The sequence below is a fragment of the Vidua chalybeata genome, chromosome 2 (genome assembly GCF_026979565.1).
Source record: "Vidua chalybeata isolate OUT-0048 chromosome 2, bVidCha1 merged haplotype, whole genome shotgun sequence".
Taxonomy (NCBI): Eukaryota; Metazoa; Chordata; class Aves; order Passeriformes; family Viduidae; genus Vidua; species Vidua chalybeata.
The window spans coordinates 61,215,951-61,243,186 of record NC_071531.1 but is presented as its reverse complement, the minus strand read 5'-3'; the positions used below and the strand labels follow the sequence as shown (position 1 = coordinate 61,243,186).

Genomic DNA, 27,236 nt, shown 5'->3' with positions numbered 1-27,236 from the left:
CATTGCCCATACTCATTTAGGCGCCTCTGCATCAGCTGGAGCCCGCAGGAGCACTGCTGAAGTATCCATCTTTGTCAGTGCTGTGACAAAAAAACCACTGGACAACATAACACAACTGCACCCTGCTGTTAGACTGGCAATTGGCATTGCAAGTATTCTTGTTCCTGTGCTTATGACCCCCTGGTAGCATTTATGGTGCTGGAGAAAATATGAAAGTACAGAGCAGTACATTCACTAGAGGAACTGGATAATATCAATAGTATTTGTATCTCCTTTGCAGTATATGAGCTTCTACCTATGGCAGTCCATACACTTGGCACAAAAAAAGGTAACTAAAATAAAGATGTATACTTAAAAACCCCACATTATTGATTAGGAGCATTGGCTTAACAACTGTTTCTTTGGGACTGTCAAAACTGATGACCTAAAGTGCTCACTTCTGAGGCAGTATGTATTGATAAAAGCACAAAACCAATAATGCTATTTATATTTCAGTTTTCTCTACAGCGCTATTTAATGACCCATGGCAATCCTTAAAAAGGTTATTTTAATTACTCAGATCTTATTCCTTTAAGAAGAAATGTTCTTTGTTGGCAGCTCTTCTAGCTTGGAAAGGTGGAGAAGGAAGATAAGCAGGGAAAAAAGACAGAAATTGACCCAGTCCATTTGCGGAAGTCCATGGGAAAAATCTATGCCAGTAGGTTTATGTACTCATGATTAAGTACACCATTACACTGCCTATATGGAGAGTAATTTTGCATATGGAACATTCCAGGTAGTCAGGACAGTTCTTAAACAACTTTATGCAAACAATGATCAGAACTAGAAAAGGGCGTCTAAATCCTGTACCTATATGGTACATGGAACAGTTCTTTGGGCAACTTCTGCCAGTGCCTCATGACCATCAGATTAAAGAACTTCTTTCTAACATCTAGTCTAAATTTCCCCTCTTTTAGTTTAAAACCATTTCCCCTTGTCTTCTCACTATATGCACATGTAAAAAGTTGTTCTCCCTATTTTTTATGGAGCCCCCTCTAGGTACTGGAAGGCCACAATGATATCTCCTTGGAACCACCTCTTCTCCAGATTGAGCAATCCCAACTCTGTCTCTCTTCACAGGAGAGGTGCTCCACCCCTCTGACCATCCAGCCCTCCTCTGGGCTCACTCCAATCTTTCTTGTGCTGAGGACCCCAGAGCTGGATGCAGTTCTCCAGGTGAGGTCCTCACAATGACAGAGTAGAGGGGAACATCACCTTCCTACAACTGCTGGCCGTGCTGCCTTTGATACTGCCCAGGATGTGGTTCACTTTCTAGGCTGTGAGCACAGAGTGTTGGCTCATGGCCAGAATTTTATCCATTAAAAGACCCTAGTCCTTCTCCACAGGGCTGCTCTCAATTCCCCAACCAGTCTGTGCTCATGTCTGAGATTGCCCCAACCCAGGTGTAGCACCTGGCTCTTGGTCTTGTTGAACCTCATGAAGCTCTTGTGGGCCCACATCTCAGGTTTGCCTAGGTCTGTCTGGAAGGCACCCCACCACCCCTGAAGCAACAAGAGTCAATAAGGGACGTAGAAAATAAAACTGAATGGGTATTCACAGTGTAATATGCAGTCTGTTTCAGTTATTTGGTTAAAAAGCCCACATGTCTGGTATTTTTGATCTCAAAAGAAACCAAATAGCAAGACACATCCCGATCACCACATTTAATCCCAAACAAATACGCTTTGTTGCCTCAGCTGGTGGCTAATTGCCAATTTGTTTCATGAACAAAACTTGACATAGAAAACAGAACCCAGCTATTAAGTATAGAAGGCTACAAAAGAAAGCAGGTAGCTTTAAGCTTAAGGCAGAACTGCTCTGCCAGGAAGCATCAATGTGCAAAGCAAAATCCCACCTTCTTTATCTCCTCTTTTGAATCTAACTCTTTTGCAGTAGGTTATCTCCCTCAAGGGCAAACATATTCCAAACATTTAAGGGCTCTTACAAAAGGCTAGCACTGATCTCTGTGCTTGAATAATATCCCAAATGGACCCTCACTGGTAACACGATAACAAAATCAGTGTTTCAGGCAAAAGGGAAGAGTCTTTCTGCTCCTCTATTCTTCTCTTTTTGTGCATTGATATAAAGATCAGAGTCACCAGAATGAATAAGATTTAGAATTCTGATGAAAACAATAAGAGATACTAAACACTCTGGCCCTTCCAAATTTGTATTCAACCTCTCCCTTTGTTACAGCTGTAATCACACTCCCATCGGTATTCAAGGGATTTATGCAAACAAGGTCTCTTCTGTCAAAAATCATAGCAATTTAATGCAGCCACAGCCTGTTGGGTTGTGTAGATTACTGGCACCAAAGACACAATTTAGTATTCTGACGTGTGTCAACTCTCTAATACAAATCAGATGGTCTTAGCAGACTCTTCGGCCATTCTAGCACAAAATACTGCATCTACATGCAACAGAATCAAGGGAAAGTAACAGAAGGTGACTTGAAGTCAGAGTCATAAGGAAATTTAACAATTAAGCTCAAAGTCAGCCTAATTGAAAGGTTGCTTAATTGAAAGGACAGTGTTTGTTGAATATCCTAATTTTTCTTTCCATGCTTATGGATACTTTCATCCATTGCTTAAGGATGGACCCAAATAAATAAAAGCTTGCTGTCTTTACCTCTGTGTGAGTGCTGTTTGTACCTATTACACATCCACCTCATACACCCAACACCCAAAGGAGGAAAAGGAGTCCATTAGGTCCTAGACACAGGACTTAACTCATTAAATCCAGTTGGAAAAAAAATTAACACTTAATGGTCCAGTGGCTTTCTGCCTGACATTCTCACATGTAATACCAACTCCTCCATCACTCAGGGCTATATCCTGCCTCCTCTGGGCAAGCTCTGCACTTTGTTTCAGTGGGCACAATTTAATCCCTTGAAGTGACTTGGACACAGTTTAGCCATGACCTGCCCCCATCACATTATTAACTATAGACAAATCTGGCCGTGTTAGAGAAATTCTACCTGCACTTGCACAGGGGATCATGTCTGTACTCACTGTCACCTTTTCAAGAACAAAGAATGGATTTCTCTTTCTGGCTTAACACTTTTTTTTTTCCAAAATCAGTTTGATGTTCTGAGAGAAAAGGTGGGGAGAGCAAGTTGATTAAAAGCCGTGATGAAATGCAGGGAATAGAGTGGAGACCTGCAGTGGTCTGTCACCTCCACCTACTTTCTCCTCAGGCAACCAGTGGCCATTACATCATCGGGGCAATCTCTAATTGGCTGCATTCTGGATACAGTTTCTGACCAAAAATACACAGGTTAGATTAAAAAAAAAATGCCATTCCCAAAGCATGTTTTAATTTAGGCAGCATATTACCAAAAATCACCACATTTTCAAGCAGCTATTTTGAAGGCCAAGTTCTTCATATTCAGGTTCCTTTCACTATAGAATCTATTGAAAAAAACCTAAACTGTGGTCAGTAAAGAGCATGTATTTCAAGCTCGCAGACGTGATAACTTCAGCAACTCCCCTGAGTAAAAGAGCAATGAGTTAAGATCTGAGTGAATACTACATACAAAATTTTCATACATATATATATATATTTAAGTCTCAAAATACACAGAAGACTTCCTTTGACCACATGGACCTCTTTTACATTCACTTTTCAATATGTTTATGCCACTGATTCATGCTAGCAGATACAGTTGAAAAAAAGAATTTAAGGCACTTATTTGCAAAAAACAACTGTTGCACTTAAACTGATCTTGGTGCCAAGATGACTGTACTGCTGCTCATGGATTTTCCAAAGGAGAAAAACAAGATTATATTTGCAGGATGAATCACTGATTGTGTATTATTTACTCAACTGTAGTACATGAATAGCTCGTTGCAAATAAGGACATTGAGGTATATATAGCACATAGCCTTAGTATAGAGAGCTCATCCTGCCAAGTGAATTGGGGCCAAAAACTTAATAAGTATTATTCAAATCTAAAGGGACCAGAAGTAAAACAGGTTCTATTCCTTACTTCATTCCAGTCCTTATCTCCTCTCCTCAAACACATGACATGCATAATCCAAACACAGCATTCTGCAAAAATGACCCTCATTAGAGAAATACACAGAAGTAGATAAAAAAAGGTGATGCTCATCCTTTTTTCATGTTGACTTACAGCTCCTTAAAGCAAAATTATCATCTGCATTCTGTATCCACAGGCTGCATATTACTGGTCCCCTCACTGGCTGCTCAATGCACTGATGTGATCTAAATAAATCAACCAGTAAAACACACAATATAACAGCTGGTGTCTGTCAAAGAGATGTTACTGGGCCTAACAGTATAGGAACACCTTCTTCAAAGAGAAACAAAAGGTTTCGTCGGTTTTCCCTACTAAGTGCCTTTTCTAGAATTATAAAACATGAATCAAATCCTACAAACTTGCATTCTCTTTACAAGCGTTGAGAGAAGGCAGGAGCTCTGCCTAACAAGTGTCCTCATCACATAGTATTTTTACTGCCTTCATAGGACCCTGAAACTTCAATATTCCTCTACTTGGCCTCAGTTTAGCTGCAGAAGTTCCAGCTGCTTTTTAACATTCAGACTAATTAGGGAGACAAAAGAAGTTTCCTTAGAAGTGTAAGTTAGCTTCAGTGGTGAATGAGATGTTAAAGAGTAGGTGATGGACTCTCTAAAACAGCTTCTCTGATCTCCCAGTACTCCTTTCAAGATCTTAGCTGGTCTGCCCCACTATTAACCTCCCTCCACACTGAGAATTAGCTATTTATTCTCAGCCTTTGTTCCTTCTCTCAAAGGGCCCCCTTCTCTCACACTTTACCCAAAAATTCTCAGCCATCTTCTATGAATAACAAAAGGCTTTTGAAAGTCAAAATAAATTATATCCACTGGTTGGGATACAGAGAAGTCTCTATTTTGACCATTTACAGCACATTTTGAAAAACATGATCCTAATGCAATGCTGTTTTTACTGCAGTCTTATGAGTTGACAGTGGTGTTAAGAGCATATGCAAATGACCTCTCCAGCCTCAAATCTTTCTCTCTGGAACTAGCAAAGAGCAAGTTCTATGTCCTTGTGGTGTCCCAGCAAAGTAGTTTTATACAGCTTCAATCTTTAGCACAGAGCATTCCAGCAATTTATCTTATAATTGAGAAATAGTTCCTCCTGTCCCAGGATCTCTGTCAGAGAGGTACAAGAAAAAAAAAATCAAAAACATAACTGGAAACCCATTTAACTTTATGCGTCCTTAAAATATGTGTAAATGTAGAAATAAAAAAAAAAAAAAAACCAAAAGAAAAAAAAAAAACACAACCCCCCCCCCAAAAAAAAACAAAACAAAAAAACAACTTTTACCAAAAAAATCTAAAAATTGAAACCAGCAAATTGTGAAGAAACCCAAGAAAGTAACCATGTGCAACACGATCTTTGTTAAAATTGGCAATCTCCACAAAGAGCCAACTACCTGAAGTGCAACCCCTTCCACACCCATAGGGTGTTCAGTAAACCTGGACTGAACTGTATTGACTGCAAAACAGATGTAACAGTTAACTAATTTCAGTGCCTAAGGACAAAATCTCATTCCCAGCTCCCACACATCACAAAATGTCACAACATTTGGCCACCTCCTATTTAGCAAAAGCAAAATACCATGACTTCTCTCAGGGCAGGATTAAAGGACAGTGTCAGTGCTTCATTGGAAAGCTGGCAAATGTCTTCTTGTTTTGCTCAAAGCCACCCTGCCAAAGTAGCACGGTGGCTTTGAGGCTGAATGGAAAAAATGGGCACAAGAGAAGGATCACATTCCACCTGCCTATCAGTGTCTGAGAAATAATTATTAAATAATTGTGACTTTCTAAAAGAAACAGCAAAGTACTTTGCCATCTTTCTACTCCATTAGAAACAATTTCACTGATCATTACAATGGAGCCAAGGGACAACGCAATGATACCTGAAAAAAACTTTAATTTAATAAAAAAGAAAAAAAGTGAAACTACAGAACCTATTTTAATGGCTCAATATTTGGCACAAGTCTGAGCAGTACACCACACATGAAAATGGAAACTGCATCAAACCTTAACTTCCTTAGCACTATCTCAGAGACTTTGTTTCAGTTTGGACTAGGTGGGGATGATAGGTTTGAGCCACAAGGACTTCCCACTATCCCACATAAATCTTCTCCAGAGGTTCCACTCAAGCACTGCTGGGGCATAGTCTGTCAGATTTGATGAGACAGGAGGCCACAGAATGAGAACTGCTGAACCAGATCTGAGGGCAATCAGACTTCCTACAGCATGACAGGGTGTTACAGAAAAGCAGTGCCATGGAACATTGCATTCAGGCTTGGTAATCAAATAAAACTGTCATTCAAGACTTATTATACTCCTGTGCATAGTTATCCATTATCTGCAACAAAACCTGAACTTACTAAATTACTTCATATTTTCAGTATTATGCTGTTGTTTATTACAGAGCAACATGAAGGAATGCAGAAAGAGTAATTTTCTACTAATACTGAACAAGGAACATTATTAGATTAAGGAAAGAACATTACCCTTGCAGCTTTTCTCTCAGCTTTGTGCCATTGCAGAACATGCAGTTATATACTTCTCCCTGATGCCTCCTGACACAGATTTAAAGAACCAAGGCAAATAACACCCATCACTCTTCTAACGCTGGGGAAGAGGCAGAGAAGGAAATATGTTAATTTTGGTAACATACCAGAAAAGTACATAGGTGTCATATTCCTTCCATCTGCAGAAAACAAAAGGCTAGTTGGTTCCCACCACACACCTATAAGAAGAGACAGGCAGAAATGCCCAATGATAAAAGGGGGTTTACAAAAAAGAAAGAAAGATGAAAATTGATACACATATAATAGCAGTACCTGAGTAATGGACAGGAGGGAAATCATGTTTCAGACAAGGCTCCAGAAATCCCTTTTCAGTGTTTCAAAGACAATGCATAAGTTGGGGGGTGGGGAACACACAAGAGCCTGGAGTCTCTGCTATTATTCTTCCAGTTCCAAGCTTGTATGAGCAGAAGCCCCAGGGCAGGAGTTTAGTTACCAGCCTTTGCTCACAGGTTGCTCATCAGTCTGTCACAGCTGTTTAGTGCTTGTAAGAGCCAAGTGCTGAGGCACACAGAGAACAGACAGCAGTGCACAGGCATTGCAGAAGGAGCTTTGCAGGCAGTCTTATCTTTTTGACCTCCTACAGTCCCACCAAGAAAGCAACAAGTCATGATACACAATTCTCTGGTCCCCTCAGCTTAACCCTCTGAGGCAAGTGGGAACAAAGTAGAAGAGGGGCAGAGAAGCCCAACCAGATCCACTTTCCCAAGTGGAAATCAGCAAGGTCATCTCAAACCCTGACAAACTCTATTCTAGACTCCTCTGGGAACTCTGTCCATATGTTTATGATAAGGAAACAGCTCTGCATGCAGCTGCCAGTTATTTTCATTTAGCCCCAGCATTTGGCAATGCCCACATGTGAGACTCCGCAAACAATCTTTTTACTGAGTTTCCATGTGTTTACAGTATCATTATTCAGAAGCTTTCTGATCAGGCAGCATTGCCAACATCATTTACATCATTTGCCAACAGTATTTGGAGTGCTCAGTATCTGTGAAGAGCAAATACGTGGCATAATCAAAGCTCCATATAAACAAGGATTATTTTTCAACTTTAACTAAGCTTTTTTTGACTTATGGCCACTTTTTTTGATTGAACAATGAGAGAGTTCTGCAGTGAAAACCTTCTCCAACCTCCAAGCCCTAATGAAGATTTCTTATTCCAAGACCTTGGATCAGGAGAAGAGAGACATACCCAGGTGAATGTTGCCTCAGGATGAGAACAAATTTGCACTGCTTTTCTCACTGTGAAGGGCACAGGAGGAAGCCACAAAGACAAGCTAGCAAGGGCAAAATTCTGATCAGCCTCTGATGTGGATAACCTAAAAAGAAAATAAATGCTTGGATGACATTTTAGCCTGCAGGCAGAACAGGAGGTATATGTGCCTAAAGGATCCAGAATTAGTTTTAATATACTATAAACACAGCCTGCAACGTGGGCAACACATCTTGCCCACTTTGGTACTGACTGCTGCCACCAAAGTACAGCAAAGCTGAATTCAGACAACAGGGCTCTTACAAGACTTACAATACCCTTAGCCTGCCCTCAGTCCCTTAAGGAAACTCAGAAGTGAGATAAATCTATCCTTCCAAGAGACCTTAACACCATAAAATTATTTCTGAGTTTCACACAGGAAAAAATAAAAAAGGTCTTACATAGTTTCAAAAGTTAAAACAAGGAACAGAGATAGGCAGAAAAGTATCTACAGCTGCTGAATTTGTATCACGAAGAACACAGATAGGTGAAAACTGAAAAGAACAAAGTTTCTGGCAAATGGAAGTAATGTGAAACTGTTACCAACTTCTAACTGTAATTTGCAAGAAAAGAGATGGGGCATTCCAAAGAAACAGACAGAAAAGTTGAGAGAGCTGCTCTATGTGCTATCAGTATGCAGCAAACCCTAATAAAATATGGGCAATGTGTACTCTACTGTCCTCTGGACTCCTCTGATTGCACCATATGTTGGAAGTGCACATCTGCTCTTTACAAAAAACGGATAGTAAGTATTTAAAAGCAAATGTGAGGAATTCACAGAGTAGAAGCTGATTAACATTGAGCTCAGCACATGAATTTGTTAGTCCAGTGCCACGTGTCTGACTCACACAGTCATGCTGGTGCAACATTCTTTAGCTCCATTGCTGTGAGCCTGGAAATTGAACATCCATTCAGTGCTAACAGCAACAACATCTCCAGCAAGTAGCTCCTGGGACAAATGAACACTTTGCACTGAAATACTGGGCTTTTAGGAAAAGCATTTCTTCCCTTTTACCAGGTTATACATATCTTAGTCTCATTTGTATTACAGAAAAAAAGAAACTTGGATTGTGCAAGAATCTTTCAAACAAAACTGTGTTACAAGTCCGTGGCAAAAAGTAGATGCATGAATCTGTGATGGGCTGCCAATCAATTTTTGACAAATCAATATTCTCATGACAGATTAAGAGGGCATACATTTCACAATTTATAGCACTCACAATATGCACACATAGCAATGAGTACTTGCAGTACAGTTTCCTACCTAGGAAGTTTTTTACATAAGGCTTTTAAAATATTTTCTATCAAATTCTTTTAAATATTTTCTATTTAAATATTTTCTTGTCAATAATACATCTATCTACTCCTTAATGTTGGAATTCTCTAAAAGTGGGTGTTTTAGCAGATCACTATTATGCTCAATTTTTCCTTGCCTAAAATACAATTAATTCTATCTCAGGAAAGAGGAATTGCCCAATTTCTGTAGAAATTGTGAGAGGTTATCATTATTGCTATTAAATAGAGATGTCAGACAAAAGAAACCCTAACATGATAGTAGATAAAACATGTTTTCTGGGTTTTTTGGGGTTTTTTCTTCATTTTGGGATACAATCCCATGTCTACAGAGTGTCAGGAAACTACTTCAAAGAGCTACATGAAAAAAAGCAATCCCCTCTCTTTAAAAACAAAATTAAAAAACAACACCAAAAGCCTTCAATATTTTGCAGAAGTATCATTCCTTCTCTTCCTGTTTTTAACAAAACTGTTTGAAACCCCAGGTTTAATAAAGTTAACCACAATTGTGCAGCTCCTGTTTTTCAGCTCTATTAATTCTGGATGGAAATGTTCAATTATTTAATGGGTTTTTATCTAGCTACAGTTGTTTCTAACATACATCTAGATAAATAGCAGCACCCTCTTTCTTTGCACTTCTCAATATTGGATTTCATTTTAGGAAAATCTCTGCCTCTGCCCTAAAACCTCCATCTTGCTTCATATTTATTTCTATATTCTAAAACCCCAAACTCTAAGTTTCCCACCCTGTGATATTACACACTTCTAACCAACTACACACCTGTAATCCCAGTGCTATTAATCAATTTTGGAAGTCTTCTCCACAGCCTCAGGTCAAATGCAGTGCTCTCTTGTGGGTCTGTGCCTCTCAGCACAGAAAGTTTAAAATTCTCAGCATCCAAGATTCCAACACATGTGAATTTTGAAACTTGCAGACTATCCTGAGAGAAAAGAGTCAGTCCACTTACTTTTTTAAGTGAGCCAGTGGTCCAAACTTATTTTTACTTTATTGAGTCATTCAAAATCAAATCCATTTTCTACAAATATCTTTGCTGCTTGCAAATTGCTCACTGAATAATTTATATGAAGGAAATTCACCCTAAGGATTTGCCTGCGAGCTTGTTCACTTTTACTGTTCCCTGCCTGTTATCCAGTGTGCTTGAGCAGGTTCCCAAGTCACACAAGTTATTTCTACTCCCCAAGTGAATTAGTGAAACTTTAAGCTGCTATATCCATACAAGAGGAATAACAAATCACAAATCAGGAACAACCATTTTTGTTTTCTAGTGAAAAGCCATCTTTACCTAGCTGTCTAGGAGCACAAGAAGTGCAACTCATGAACCACAGCAGCAGGGCTGGCAGGGTGCTTCATCAGAAGGGAAATCCCATTTCAAACACAGGCAGCAGGGAAATTGCTACAGGGAAGCTCTCAAAATGGCTTTGCTTTTGTTTCTGAAGCCCAGAAGCACCCCTCAGACTACTGACCTCCCTAGGACAATGGCAAGACTTCTCATTTTGCAGACATTCATAAGCAGTTATTTGGCATCCCTCTGACCCCATGGTTCTTTTGTGCAGTATTACTGCTGTACTGTACAAATCATGAATTGCAAGAGCCCATCCAAAATAAGTTCTCCAAAAGTTCACCATTGTTTTCAAAAGGCATGATATTCAAAACTGTGGAATAGCCATCAAGTAAGCTAGTTTCTAAGATTTTTACCCAAGCTGAGATAGAGACGGACCAGAGAAGAACTGAACAGAGGCCATGGGAGGGACAAGCAGGGAGCAAGATGTCAAAAAAACATGCACTGTTCAAAACCATGGCTCAGTTAAAAGTCAGGAAATTGTTTAGAAAGACTGACCAGAAGACCTGATCTGCACAGACCAGTTTACCAGCCAGCTTTAAGGTAGATCTTGCCTTGCTGTAAGAACTGTGGCTCTCGAGCCTGAGAAGAAGCAAGCACTTAGTAACTCTGCAGTGAGCAATGACAGCAACTCCAGCAGTCTGCTGCATTAAGAGGACAATATTTAGCAATTGTCAGGGTTATGCCCACCCAGTGGGAAAAACACTTGGGCAGTGTCATCTACTTGTCACCCTGTCTCAGAGCCTTCGTTTGCTTTTGATCCAAATTCAGACTGTACCACAAGAAAGAATTACATGTAGAATATTATTAGTAGTAAAATAATCAATTTTTATTACCTGAATGCTACACACAGGGTCCATTGAAATAACTACATTACATTTCTGGATTATCCTTCCTCTTATCCTTTGTGTATGCATATAAAATTTTTACACTGGAATCATGTAATACTACCAATACTGAGTTCCTTTTCAGCCCACAGAGATTAACCACCCCTTAAGGATTGTATTGACCCTGGCTTTGCTCTCACCACTGTTTACTTCTCCGGTCAATGAATCTTGATGCTGATTACAACAAAGTCAATACCTGCTTATTACAGTTAGAAAAAGAACTACTGAGAAGGCTTATGAACACTAGTTTGGTGTCTGCCAAAACTACCCCAGTTAAGGAGTCTGTCAAGGTTTCATTGTCTGTCTTCTTTTCTAGTAAAACTTGTCTCAAATAACAATGAAAAAATGCCACTTGAAGACTCAATAATCCAGTCTGTTCTTATAAAAGAAGCCCTGACAATAATATTTTACTATTTAAGATATATGCAAGTATTCATTAGTATACAAATTCAAACACATAAGCCCAGACTTTATACTGGATAATTATTATTTGGAGGTTGTGTGTAGCTGTTGTGGGGTTATCAATAGTTACTGCAGCTTTTAGAATTTAATTCCAGTCTTCTTTGTATTGAATGTCAAGTGCTGGTCCCCAGGGTAGGTAGCACATTTAGTTCTCTCTTCTCATTTAATTTTATTTTTATGATAGATTTAAAATTAACTCCAGAGCTCAGTTGTTGTTCACAACTTTCCAAATAGAGAGCTCAGTAAACCGTCCAAGTAACATTTTTACAATCAGAATCCACAAAAATCCATACATACATCCAAATCCTGAGCAAGGATGAAACAAAATGATGAGAGTTTATTTTGGAGGGAAAATATCAGGGAAGACATGTACCTCAGTAAACCTGGAGAAGAAAGGTGTGATGACCATGCAGCTTTGACCAAATTCGTGGCAAACATGCAGACATTCTCTGTTATTGGAACCTGGGGTGTCCACTCTTCCTGCTCCTGCTAACAAGATCTGTGCAGTTAAGTTTACTGACAAATTTATACTTGTTCATGTTTTATTCCATTAAGGCATCCTAAGTGTCTCAAAGCCACAGAAACAGCTAAACCAACATCAGACATCCTAGTTCCATGCATTCATTGAATGCAAATTCAGACAAGCACTATCAAAATTCTGAAGACCTTCCCCCTTTACTCATGACATAGGCATGTTCATCTCCATTGCATTCAGCAACTCTTGTCTCTGCCCACTCAGCCAAATGACTGAGAAATCTTCAGCTGAGCTTTTCTAAGCATTAAGATGTATAAGACATTGAAGCTTATAGCAAAGTTTGTCAGCACAGCTTTAAGAGAAACATTTCAAATATTTTCTGATTCCCCACTTTCTAACTACCTTAATAATCTGAGAATCTACAGGAAAATTGAGGTCTAAGCTCGGTCTTAAGGTCCTCAGATAGGTAAGGATATTGAGCGTGGTTGGGCTGCATTTCTCACAAGGTCCAACACCTTTCCAGAGTTTGCAGTGGTTCTGCAAGGCCTGGTGTTTGCCTTTTGTTTAATCACCTGCTCACTCTTCAGTCTTCTTCCTAGAGGAAGAAAAGCTGTTCCTAAACTGTTTGTTATAGTTAAAAATAAAAATTCAGAATAATTTTTTCTAGTCAGTTAACTATATTCTTGAGGGAAAACATAAGGTAATATGATTATTAAAGAGCACTCTCAGTAATAGTCACATCTTTATTGTGTCAACCCTTTGCCAAAAATAAAATAAGATTTATAGTAAAAGCCACTTACATTTCTTCTTTGCAGAACCAAGCCATCTGCCTCCAATATACCATCAGCCCCTGCTAGATGAATTCACACATATTTTAAAGCCCCAGAGTAACCATTAGAATGGAAATTGGACACTACTTGTCATTTGCAAGCTTTCTTAACTGGAGAGGCTTCCCATTTGTTCAATTAAATGTTTGCATGTGCAATACACTTTATGAAATTCATCCCAAAACAGTGAGGACTGAAATAATCTTGGAGGCAGACGGCACAGCTGTTCCTTTTAGAGCTATCCTCGGCAATATATGAAGAGATGGACAGGACGGGGAAGTGGGAGTGAAAACTTGGTACTTTGAAGAATATTATCTATGGATTTTAGCAATAAACAAACCATTTCAGTGTCAATCTTCCCTCCCCTATCGTATGTAGCTGTGTGACTCACACGAGTTTATCCAATTAGAAAATACTCATTTAATTCATGAAGTCAAACCACTGAAGTTATGTAAGGTTTTCTGTCACCCTGATTTTCAAGAGTTTTCTAAAGCCTTCTGAGTTTACATTCTTGTAGAGAACTTTCCCACACAACTTTCTGTAAACAACCTATTGTTTTGCATTCTTTCATAGAGGCGGAGAAATTTGATGTACAGGTAGTTTGTCCAGAGTCGTTGGAGAGGTGGCATGTTCACCCTCCAATCCACTGGCACCTTTTGAGAACTATAAAAGATTGGAGTCAGAGAAAATAAATTAGTCTCTTCATTGTGACCAAGGCTGTGGTGCGTCGTTTTTCCTTGTGTCATCTGGTGACAGTTTTCCCCTAAGAGAATCCCTCCCTCTGCCTTGAAAGCTAAGGGAGTCTGAAAATATGTCTCTTACACTGACACAATATACAAAGATATTTGTATGTGCTGAGGAGAAAGCCTGCACGCAGAAGGGAGCAAGTTTAAGCTGCTGCTTATTTGCATGCCTCTCACAGAGCAGAAATCATTGCACCATGCTCCAGATGCTGCAAATCTCAAGATGCACATCCAGGGCTCATAATTAAAACTGGAAAACATTTTCACTGAGGAGAGAGAGGGAAAAAACCCAGAGATATCCCAGATACTCTACATCTATTTTGATATTTCTGGGGTGTTGATCTGTTCTACCACCTCAGTATTAGGAAGTTTCAAGGAAAAGGCAAAAACACTCCCTCACAGATACAAGACCTGAAAGAACCTGATGAGAGCATACGTATTTCTGTACAGCACCTAGACTGGGGGCAGAAGGTTCAGTAAACTAAATAAGCAAAGTAATAAAAAATTTTCTTCAAAAAGATTTTTCAACCCTCATGAAAGAAAATAAGACAATATGTAGAAAGATATTTAAACCAAAATAGGTTGTCAGGAAAGGTTTTCATCTCAGAAAGCTGGAATGCTTTACTGTAAAACAGAAAATGAGGATCACATTGTCCATTGCAAACCAGCACATATCCCGCAGATTTTCCTTAGACGCAGAACAAAAACCACTTGGAGTGAGAAGACAGATCCCAATCCTTATATCCACAGGTAGGAAATTACAGTAGCTCTGTGGAACCCCAGTCACCTTTTCTGCAGATTTAATGAAACATCAACAGCCAAAAAAAGTTACAAGACCTAACCCAGTTAGCAAAGAATCATAGAAACCAAAGGACAGGTCTCACCACCTCCTTTCCCCCCACAGCCTACTCTTCCTGCTTTCCTCTTCAATCCTACAGCCTGTTAGAGACTTTCATAGCTGGAGTGCTGCTGAAAACAGAGAAAATGTATTTTGTATGGACTGTCAGTGAGATGAAGAAAGTTCTCCATAGGTGCCATGTGACAATAAATGGCCAGGGAGAGAATGCTGAAAAGCCAAAAAGTACATCCAGGTTTACCAGAACACCCATGTTTGAATAGGTTCAGCTGGAGACTCTTATGCCTAATGCCTTAAGAAAAATCAGAAAGGAAACAATGCTGCCAGTGCACAAGTAAGGGAGGTGAGAGGGCACTTTGGAAATGATTGGCACTCTGCCTACCAAAGGATTTCTTTGTGACAGTGAAGGGCCACTAGGTTGGATATTCAGTACTGTATTACTTAGAAAAATATTTCTTGACCTTGCTGTTTCAGTATAAATGCTTCCCTCCCAACCATCTCTTTCCCAGTGGTAATACTATAAAAGATGTGCCCCAAGGGACAAGTTTCTAATAATGTTCTAATCTTGCTTTCCAAGCACTTACAACAACCACAGGAGCAATTTTAAAATAAAAGAAGTAAATTCATAAGACTCAACCTCTTCTTTATTTGCAGGAAACTTTGGCTATGCTTAAATTATTGCAAACCGTGCCATCACAGAGAAATATATTTAGTTTCTAACTCTCATTTTCTCACACTGCTGTAAACAGCACAATACATGGAAACTCCAGACAAGTGATGAAAAATAAGTGTTCTAATTTACTGGTTTTGTACCCTGGCTTCATTTCAGCTACATCTTAAAAGGCCAATACCCACATATGATTCCAGTAATTCTAATGACATAAAAATGGCTATTCATAATTATTTATTTTCCACCAAAGTTGTAAATATGGAAGTCACCACAAGGGCATAAATGCACAGCTAATCCAGAAGTAACCCTGCTTCTGCAGAATACCTCTACAAAGCATCAGCGGGAAGCAGAGGAAATTGGTGTACATGCTAAAAAGCCTGTCCTCTTTGAATCACCATTCCCATAAGAGCAGTTCTTCCACTCTTTCCTGCTACCTATGCAGCTTTCTCATCCTCAGGGTGCAAGACATGGAACAAGTTACCCTCAAACACAGCACTATGATAATGGCAACTGCCCACCTTCAACTGCTTGTCTCGCTCTACCCTAACCAGTTGCCCCTCTCAAGGGCCTCTGACAAGCTTCAGGTCCGTCAGTATATGCTAACTACTACTCATAAGCTTCTGCTCCTGATTTTTGGACAAGGAGTGGATTTTAGCTCACATCTCCGTAAGTGCGACCCAGTAATTCTCCACAGTTCCCTCCTTTTGAACAGCCAAGTAATGATGAGGGGCAGAAACTTGGCAGCTACAGTAGACATTACACTAATGGACTGGGAACTGAAGGACAGTAGGGGAAGATTCCCACTTAAATCTTGAAGTATTGTCGGAGGTAGGAACCAGGTCACTGATACTTCTAGGAAACATGCAGTGGAGCACTGAGTTTTCCTTACCACACCTATATCTTGTGGGAAGCTTTTCACTTTCTCCTACAAGGAAATAAATGAATTGCTAGAAGCTCTGCGGGTGATGGGGTTTTTCCCCCTCTCCACTCCAATGATCTTCAACTTGCATGTTACCACAGTGGCAAAATGCATTTTGGTTTTTAGGGTTTTAGTTATTAGGGAGACTGAGGGGACAATAACAGGGGTGCAGCAGCTTGGTTGGTTTTTTTTGGTTGATTCATTAGTTGGGTTTAAGTAACAACTAAAGCAAAGGTTTGGCTCTTCCAACAGAATGGAAATGAGCTTTTTGCCATAAAAATTGTGGATATCACAAAGGAAGACAGCACTCCTGTAGGGTTCACTCCTGTAGGGGTTCATGAACCCTCTGTTGGAACTTATGTGCCCCCTACTCCCTTCAAGCTACAGGATAAAGTCTCAGTATCTCAGCAGATGGATGTCCTAGTTCTAAAAATAACAAAAGAAACTTCAACAAACAGCCAAATTCCAGCTATATTCCTGAGGTCTTCAGAGGAACATGACCATGCCTTTACAACAAACCCCTTTCTGCACTTCTGGGATACCTAACACAAAGGGAAACAGTAAAAATTAAAATTGAAGATGGCTCTTGAATTCACTGATCTCTTGTTACCAGAAGAGTCACTGGTGGTGTGTGGACTCTGTAATTACAGAGAATTCAAAGAATATCAAGTTGGTCTAGAGTCGAGGTCCCAAAGCCGTGTACCTCAGCTGACCCTAAAGGCTGAATCCCGTGTTAGTCCATAGTACTCCCTAAGGAATGAAGGCATTCCTCACTTCTACCCAGAGAACACAACCAAGTTGCTTGTCATCAGACCTCTCCCTCTATTGTATCTTCTGGGAAATTTTGTGACCCATCTTTACTTTTTTCTGCTAAAAGGCTACTTCCAGGTTATGTTATCATTGCTCCAGCAGTGGAGAGTGATACATTAGGCTCAATTTTAGCAACGCTTAGAAGTTCTGTTACTCAAAGCACAAGATAAGTTTCTCTAGGCTCTGATGACTCCTCCAAACCCCCTAGATTAAACTACAGGAGGGTCCCCTACACCAGACTTCTCTTCTGCATGGTACTAAATAACTCCCACTGAAGAACTTACAAGTCGCATCATTTTTGATGTAACAAAAAAAGATCCATAAAAAGGATTAGATCTGTTAAAAATTTCAATACCTATAGGTTGACAGTAGCATTATAATGGTGCATTAATAAGGTACAGACTTGTATGAATGGTGCTCAATCAGCAGTGAGAAATAAAGCTCTTCATTGCTCAAATCAGAAGTGTGCAAACTTACATTTTCCAGCATTTACCCTTAACTACATCACAAAGAGGTCTCAAGCTGGGGACCACTGCAATCTGCCTGAGGTTGAAACGACTTCTAAATCCTGTACTTCTCATAAATTATCTCATTCCTTGAACAATGAAGCTGCATGAATTTTGCATGTTACCTCAAGCACTTTACTCCAAGAATAACAGTTCCATTTCAAAGCAAGTTAAGTTGAATCCCCTTTTTATCACACATACAAAATGGCTACCAAAAGATAAGATAGGCAATGAGCACAAGAAACAGACATTAATACTTAAAGCACCATCCATAAGGAAATCTCAAATTAAGGAATTTATCCATTATTAAGGAATAGATCCCCTTATTTAAAATATATATATATATATTTCCTAAACTAAATTGAACTCCTTGCACCTATTTTAGGTGTCTGTGGAGCATTTCCATAAAGCTGGAAGGACACTCAGTATATATTTAAACCTTTTAGTCTGTAAATTTTAGTTAAGTGAGAGAATTTATCACTGTCACTGAGATAAGGCCCTGTTTAGAAATGAGTAGCTCAGTTCGCCAAACTATTAGAAACTTGTTCTAACCAGCAGAATCAAAAACCTTTTTTTGAACAGCACAAAAATGCAAGAGCAAAACTGACGGTGCCTGACCCATGATGGTTTGCATCTGACCCCCATTTTTCACCTCTTTTCCCACTAATCCTGATTTTAATTATCTACAAATTTGTACTTACTCAAGGCTAGCACCTAATTTAATCTATGGAAATTCAAATCATCCCTTGTTAAAAAAAGTTTCTAAAATAGACCGGTTTGCCAGCCCTTAATGAGATCGTTATTATTCATATTAAGTATAGTTGAAAGTGAATTAATAGCAAAATGCTTCCTTTCATTTGCAGGGAACAAGAGGGATGACACAGTTTGCAGATATCTTTGCAGTGTGGGACCAGTTTGTAGTCAAACCAAAAGGTCTTTCAACCATGCAGAATCCTGCTCTCAGAGACCTGGAGTACATCCCAAACATTCCTCCTACCACCTAACAAAGCAAAACAGCATAAATCTTGAGGATTTGCTCCCAGCCCCTGAGAAGGTGATAGGACTTGAAGGGGCTCATACAAAATCGCATTGTCTCATAATATTGAGCAATAAGAGTTAACCGTGTCACATAGCATTTGAGATTGTCACATGCTAAGCTACTCAAGCACTCAGTATTAAGAATTCAGAGCAGAGGTGGCCAGTAAACAGGGCAAGTTTACTCTGTCAATGACTAAGTTCTCAAATTCACCTAAGGGATGCTTCAAATTTCTAAAGAGAACAGAAAAAGTCTAAAACATGAAGGTGTGAAAAGGTGCTCAAGTACCTAAAGTGACAGCTATGTAATACTCAGAGGGCTGGACAGCTATTTGGAAAAATGGGACTAGCATTCATACTGAACTTTGGATCTTCAAGAAAAGAAAAAAAAAAAAATAGTAGGGCTGTGAAGGACGACCAGGGGATCATGCTCCTGCTTTCCAAGGCTCGGAAAGTGAACAATAACTGATAGAAATCAGCAAACCTTCTTGTGAAAAACACCAATCACTTGTTTCTTAAAATTTTAAAAGTTTATTAGTAATAAAGTAGTTATAAAAATAGTAATAAAATTAGAGTAATAAGAATTTGGACAATTAGGATTAGGACAATGCGAGACAATAAAAAGCAAAGAATTCCGGACGTCCAGATGTTTTTGGGCACAAAGCTGCCAAAAACATGCCTTGCAAACAAAGGAATAACCCTTAAAAGCAATAGCCTGTTTCATATTCATATATCTCGTACATGATGCATAAATTTCCTTGCAAATTAAGAACTTTTCTGGTTTTTGTCAACTTCTTCCCCTTAATCCTGGTGGTTCCATAAAGGCGGAGAGAAGGTTGAAAAATGTTTGTCTTTTCCGATAAGGAGCCAGTAACTCTTTATGTGCCCTGTCGCTGTTATCTCTGTGTGAAGAGTTTCTTGATTATCTTATCCCTTTCTTGAGCTAGTAAAAAAAATATCTTACATCGCAGTTTCTATTTTAACTTTGTTATAACCTAAAACTATATTTAACACACTACTTAAAAAGGATTAATACAGTATTACAAAATAACCCTCCATAACACATACAGTATTCCGTTTAATATTTGCGAAGAGCCAATCATTTTATCTGCATTTTTCACACTTCACTTACTGACTGAACACGCCTGTCAACACGAAGCCCACCACATCCTTGACTCGGGAAGCTTCTTCCGGCGCTTCCCTGCCGGGCAGCAGCCCGGGTTTCCTACCCGTGACCCTCACACCGGCCCCCGATGCCTCTTCCCGGCGCTCCCGGCCCGGCCCGGCCGGCCCCGCCCCGGGGCTCGGCGGCGCCGCGGCTCCCTGCCCGCGTTCCCGGTCCGGCAGCGGCCCCTGGCGCCCGTCCCGCTCCCGGGAGCGGCCCCCGCACCCCGCCAGGGGCTCAGCGGGGCAGGAAGAGCGGCCAAACCTCGCCGGGTCCGACAGCAAGCAAGGAGGCCCCCAAGAGCGGCACTCGTAAGCTCGGCGGCTGAGAAAGGGCAGCGAGCAGCAGAAGGCAGCTGTGTGGGAAAGGGATGGATTGCACAGTGTGGAGGTGTATTTCCAAACGGGGGGGATATCCAAGTCTTAAAAATGATGCAAGATGGAGACAGACCTCCAATAAAAAATTATAGAGGCACCCAAATAACAGGGAGATCGTGGGTTTCTGGTGTCACTCTTGACAGCTGCTTACCCTGTTCTTGAATACCTCCAGTTGCTGAGTGTGCTCTCTGAGTCCCTCTTCCCATCCTTTCCGTCTTAATCACCGCAGATTTCCCCTAACATTTTGCCTAAACTAAAGGCAGCAATTCAGGTCCATCAGGTCTCATTGTACCCACCACAGAGACAGGGAACACATCATTGCCCTTCTCTACAGCACTCTACAGAGGAATGGCATTTTCTGAGCCAACCATCAGTTTGCTCCAACCTGTCACAGGTTATGTTTGCCAGATGGCTGAGCTCTCTGATGGTGCTCTCTGCTGGGGCCTCCCCAGGAGATCACATCTTTCCTGAACCCTCCACACAAAATAGCTCACAGAACTCCAGCAGTGCCAGGACAGCAATGTGAAGCAGTATATCTGCTCAGCACATCTGATTGACTGTAATCCTGTCTACTACAGACTTTAGTAACATATATGCCTCTTTTCTTAGTGTCATAACACTACTGATGCATATGCTACTTGTGATAAATTACCATTCCCACTTCTTCTTTTGTAGGGGAGACCAGATTTACTCCCTTCCCTGAGTTATACCCACTGAGTTACTCCCCCATCCTGCTTCTGTGCAATTCATTGTTCCTGCTTAAGCAAAGTATCTCATACTTGTTCTGCTGAGTTATAGTTTTCTTCTTCCCTTCTATTCTATGCTATTTCTATCACACGTGATTTTCCTGGTTTCTCAAGCTATTTTTCATTTCCTAGCTACCTGCAGTTCTTTTGAGCCCAGGAAATTTAACATCCAGCACCAGTACACTCAGTGACTATCTTCTGTAACTTCTCAGCAGTACAGGCTCCAGAACACACTTTCCAGGCTCGCTTTGTTCTCCCATTTTGGTGGCAAACTACTGTAAATGCTGTGAATTTCATTTCCATTCATCTCTGTACCTGTTGTATTGCTGTCTTCATCTAAAACACACTTCTCTGGCTCAGAGAGTTCATTTTGTCTTCACAAGATGACCCATGTGATTTCAAGGTCCTTCTCCACCTTTTGTAAACTCCACTCCTACAATGGTCCTGTACAAAGATGCTGTGCAGAGAGAGGTAGAACAAAGGAGTCACCCTGAGGTCTTCTGGAAATAGTGAATACTCAGGGAAGTCCCACTGTTTTAAAAACTTTATCGCCAGTAACGCCAATGTTAAAAACTTTATTACCAATAACTCCAATGCTCCTTGCTTCAGTGCCAACCTCTGTACTTTGCTAGAAATTGCCAGTATTGTTTTTTCCAGTCAGCAGTGCCTGAACTTACAGACACACCTCACAAACAAAATCCCACCTAAGACAGAGTTCTTGCATTGTATGCCAGGCTACAGGGACAGATATCATCATTGTTACATATTGTGGCACACTGACATCTCTGGAAGGTGCCATATCAGCTTGTTGTCCCAAGCCAAGGTAACACAGAAAATGGATTTTGGATGAGACGTAGCTCAAGTCGAGGTACTGCAGCACACGAGCAACACAGGCACACAGCTGTCACTGCTATAATGATTACATTCACCCACAATAATGAAAAATCATAACTGACCACACGGGCAGACCCCAGTTTCCATGACCTGCAACATGAAAACTAAGCTTCTGAGAGCATTCAAGGAGCGTATTTCAAGGCCAAGGTCTAAAATGAGAGGAATAAAGATGGGAACATTACTTCAGAAATATTTCCAAAAACAGTCTTGCAAAGGTCACTCCCTTAATACTCCATTCAATCCACGGCAAGTCAGCCACTTCCCTCTCCTCACCAGCTGATGGCCACTTTTCACAGAGGCAAAAAGCTGAGCTCAAAGAATTAAAATCTTAAGATTTTTGTGACAAAGCAATGGTTTCAGTGTGATTTCACTTGCATAGCCTACATAGCCTAGGGTGGTCCAGTGCTTGGAACAGCTACTGAGCACAAAACACAGCCAAGCATCTCTGGATGTATGGATCCTTGTGACTAGATCAATTTCCAAGAGAAGTGTCTAACTTCCAGCTAATGTACAGTGGGGCCTACCTTCTGTCCTTTCTGCTGATCTGCTACTCTAACACAAAATTTTGGAATCCTTTATCAGAACTAAATTTCGAATCCAGATATTTCTTGGACCAAGAAGTGCTGTCACCACTGCAGGTGTCATTCTCTAAAATCACAAGTATTTTAAGCAACACAGACCAACATCAACCATAAAATACTTCAGGTGACACCTCGCGACATCCTTTAAGCAACATGCACTATTCTAAAACAGTTCTTTTGTCCACTCTCTATCCAAGCCAAACCTACATGATTCAACTCTACATTTCTCATACCACAGGGTGAACTTTTGTATTGGGATCCACTCTATTTGCTCCTACACACTGGTACTGTGACAGCTTTAGGTATCAAACCAATTTGGATCAGGCAACCAGCAACACAATGGCACTACTGAGAGTCACCACATTTCATTTGGCTAGAAGTGCTTGACTATTTTGACTTGACAGTGCTGAGAACTATCAGGAGACAGATGAAGATTTTTGTTATTTAAAGCAAATATATGGGGCGGAAATACACCCTCCAGCTGCCTGTCTGGTGCTTTAGAGGTCAACAGGGCAGGTGATAAACATGAAGCAAAGCACCCATCCTGCTGACCCTTATGCTTAAAGCAGGCTCCTTTTTTAGCTCGTTTTCAAGCCAGCAAGTACTACATCCACACCTTAGAATTATTTGGCTACACACAGGTTCACTGAGCCGTATATTACTGCTCAATATGCCCAATAAACCCCATTATATAGAACACTGCCCTTTTTTTCAATTATTATGGTGATTGTAAGAAACCACTACCAGAAACATGACTGCAGACAAAATTGGCATATTAGCATGATTTCTGAAAAGAGTGCAAGTACTCTTTTTAATTGCACATTTTCCAGAGGTTATGTACTACCACCTGCATGTGTATAAAAATACATAATAAAAATACTGCTGAAGAAGAGCTGTGTTGCATGGGCAATAACCTTTTCTCATAGCAGTCTTATTTTGATTGATACCAGAACACTAGATCCATTGCTGGGAGGGCTTTTAATAACAATAAAACATACCAACAAATAAAATCAGCTGTTATTATATACAGTAAATGGTCTCTTCAGCCTGCTAGAATGATTACATTCACCTACAATAATAAATAATCATAACAGACACCCAGAGCTAGATCCTGGCACATAAGCTAACCATGCAAAACAGTCTCATAACTAGCTTCAGCAGCTGGCTGAAGATTTCCCAGAATAAGCTTCACCCTGGAAGTGATGGAAATTCAGAGCTGAAGCCTGTCTCCCACCTTGTAACACATACGGGAGAACAGCGATGAGGACAAGGTATTTTGAGAGTCCTACACCTTTTGCAATTCACCTTCAGCTGCAGCAGCCCCTGCTACTCAACAGTCAAAGAGCCATTCATGATGTTACTTCACTACTTTTTCTGAGGGCTTCTGATCTCATGCCTCAAGGAAGAAATTATTAAATATTAAGTTAGAGCTACTCTGGAAGTAGGTCTCTCCGAGTCTGTATGGCCAAAGGCATCCCTGAGGTCAGTCTGGGAACAAGAGCATTCATCATAACCACAGTTAGGAACCCCGTGATGGGAAACAACAGCTACCTTTGTCAGTATTTACTCAGGACAATAACAGGACACGCTGAGAGGACATCACTTTATAATACATTACTAGTATGCACTTTGTGTTTAAGGATTTTTGTCTCTTTACAGTTCACTTTCTTCCAAAGTGTTATTTTTTGTCAGCAAAGCATTGAACTCCGACACCTTTGCACATGGTTTGAATATCTGAATTCAGTGCCCTCACTTTTCAACCTCGCAGAAGTATTCAATGGAGAATACCTGAAGTTTTCCATCTGAGGCAGAGCTGGGGATGGTGCTGCACCGAGCAGACAGGGCTCTGCCTTCAGTGTTCTTCTGCTGCCATCTGCAGGGCCTGGCTCGGCTGCAGCTCTGATCCTGATCATTCCCCCTGGCACTCAGCAGAGCCAACCCAGGGTACAGACTAGCCTGGACTTGAGGCATTTGACAAATATTCTGACAGTCACACCATGTGTATCTGATCTGCCACTATAAAAGGGATGCTTCATACCAGACACGCAAGGGATTTTGTTTTTAAAGAGACCAGCACACAACAACAACAAAAGAAAAAAAAGGAAAAAAAAAAAAAAGGAGGAAAAAAAAAAAGAAAAAAACACCAAAAAACACTGTCTTTGAAAGAATTCAGTTTTATATGCACTGGGTCAGAACATGAGACCTGCTGTGGGTCCCTTATCCCTTAACTACTGTGAAAGCAAGTTGTGGGGCAAAAAACAATTGCCAGCTTGGATGCACAGAACCAATCTACAGGACTCTCTGCCTCTGAAAATTAAAGAGTACTATGTTACCTAGGAAAGGCTGAATCATTTGATTTACATTAATAATGCTTTCAGCTCCACAGCCTACAATAAAGTTTGGAATAAGATGATAACCAAATTTCATGCTTCACTGCACAGGCAGATCACCTTTGCAGACAAGGAAGCATTTCTCACACATAGCTCTCCACACTTTATATACTTGTGCTACATTTTAAGGTGTTTGTTTTATTTCTTTGCCTTTCCCTCAAGCATCCACTCATAGAAAAATTAGAATACCAGATGAGAATAACCAAGATCTGAGCTAGCAGAGAAAAGGCAAATGTAACAAAACTTTCTTCAGTTAAGGGACTTCAAAGGTACTATAGCTTCTTGCTATAAAACAAGTTGCATATTAAGTTTATGCCTGTGAGGAACAGACGGACTAGAAAACACTGCTCAAACAAAGGTCTGCTTTCCTGTCTTGTATCCTATTTCCCTATCCTTTCCCTTGCACAGATCCTTTTCCCAGCCCCAGACTGATCCATGTTATCCTGCACATGCAGGATAAAGCGGACTCCACCCTGCCTCTCCTGAGCGTGCATTTGCCCACAGAAGGTGGTGAGAGCACAGCCCATTCACCAGGAAAAGCAGCTCCCTCAGGAAGGCTAGACAGGGAGGCAGTTTTTCCAGTTACTGATACTAGTTAGTCAGCCATTTTAATACTTTTTTTATTCCAAATGCTGTTTACACGTATGAAAAAAACATGATTCTTCACAGTCAACCTCACAAGTTCTGTAGGAATCAGTTAGGGAAGATTTTTGTGGCTAAAATACAGTTTAGCAATTTCACTCAAGCCAGCTTTTGCCAGCCATATCTTTTCAGTGTTATCTGAGACATCACCATTTCCCAGTCTCATTGCAAAGAAAAATAACAGTCTGCAGATGGTAACATTAAGATGGTTTCTACTGTATTTTTCAGGCAAACCCCAAAAAGTTCTTTTTCTTGGCACGGCTTTAAAAAGCAGAGATGAGGCAGATTCTGTCTAAAGAGAAAGCAGCTGAAGCCTTTACTGTGTGCTCAAACAGGAAGAGGAAACAAAAAAGGCAAAAGATATACTTTTTCAGAGCATCCTCACATCACCTTTCTCCAAGGGTGCCTAACCTCACCAGTGAGAACATCCCTATTAGACAAGTACAAAAAAGTGATTAAAAAAAAATCAAACCTTTTTTATATGAAGAAAAAAAGTCAACTGACACTGTTAGAAAGCCTTGATAGATACTCGAGCCAGTTTTTAGAAACACTGTTGTGGGTTCTGTGTTACACACTTCCAAAAACTCAAATGTACCTTCATGATGCTTACAGAGCTCAGCACAAATCACAGGACAGAGACCACTGCAAGCAGGTTAAGTTGCAGCAGATGGAAGGGGAATTAAGCTCCTTTTTGTTTCCCAGGTTTCTGTCTCTTGCAGGGTAAGGAAGGCTCTCCCTAGCTGCTGAGGAACTGAAATGACACAGGGCTCTGGTTGGAGAAAGGAGGAGCGTGAGTTGCAGCATGCCTGACTCCCAATGACCTCAGACTTTTCTGGCCAACTGCAGGCATGACTCAGTTTCTCACAAAGTAGCAGCCTAGCTGCAGCATACTAATATACAATCAGTGCCAGTTTCAGCTTTCCTCAGTAGGCCAGGCTGTTATTTGTGCTGTTCAGTGCCACAAACAGTTGAGTCACAGCTGAAGCAGGGCCAGATACCTCAGAGGGAAATAACATCTGAGTCAGGGGCATGACAGATGTCCAGGGAAGGCTCACTTTTCACCAGCACAATTTTACAGTTTGCTCATATTTGTGAGTCAGGCCCATAGATCAGAAAGAAGTACAGAATTGTGAAAATTTCTTACTGCAAAGAAAGTTTTGTACTCAACAGGCACTAGGAGTAACTTTCTTCAATGTCAAGACATCAAAGTTGTGGGCAAGCACAGGTGTGAACACATCTGTTGCAGGATGCTATGAAAGGTGGGAAACATATTCCCCAAGCACAAAGCCCCCAGAAACTAAAAGCAAAACAGAAATGCCACTTGATTTGCCTTATCTGCTAGATGCTTATACTGCTTGGGATTAAAATGAAAGATAGCAGATAAACAAATAAGCTGATTGGTAGCATGGTTATTGCTTATCTTTTAAATCTGTCCTTCAGGGAATGCATCCTGTTGGGCTAGGGCTTCCTTTCATTCCTTATACACCCAGAGTGACCAGTTTTGCTTCTGCAGTTCTCTTGTGGAGGACAGTAGAACATGGTACAGACCAAGTGAGATGGACTGGAGATTTTGAGACTACATCCTCTGACACCCAAACCAGATGTCTGCTGCTAAGAAACTTTAGAGGGCCAAAGACCTTATAACAGACCTCAGCAAATTAGAGAAGTAAACATTAATAAATTACAACCTCCGTGATTT

General features: G+C 40.5%; 1 protein-coding gene across 4 annotated transcripts in view; it reads right to left on the bottom strand.

The window, feature by feature from the left end:
• Window positions 1-27,236, bottom strand: part of ZPLD1 (zona pellucida like domain containing 1) — a 103,839-nt gene that overhangs the window by 60,734 nt on the left and 15,869 nt on the right. For 2 of the 4 annotated variants that reach the window (XM_053936500.1, XM_053936495.1), the window contains exon 1: window positions 19,875-19,991. The exons of 1 other annotated variant lie outside the window; for it this stretch is intronic. The gene's annotated coding sequence lies outside the window, so the exon portion shown is untranslated. Of the gene's footprint in view, window positions 1-6,566; window positions 6,615-19,874; window positions 19,992-27,236 lie in introns of those variants that run through there. One more of the 4 variants, XM_053936499.1, reaches the window with a different exon arrangement.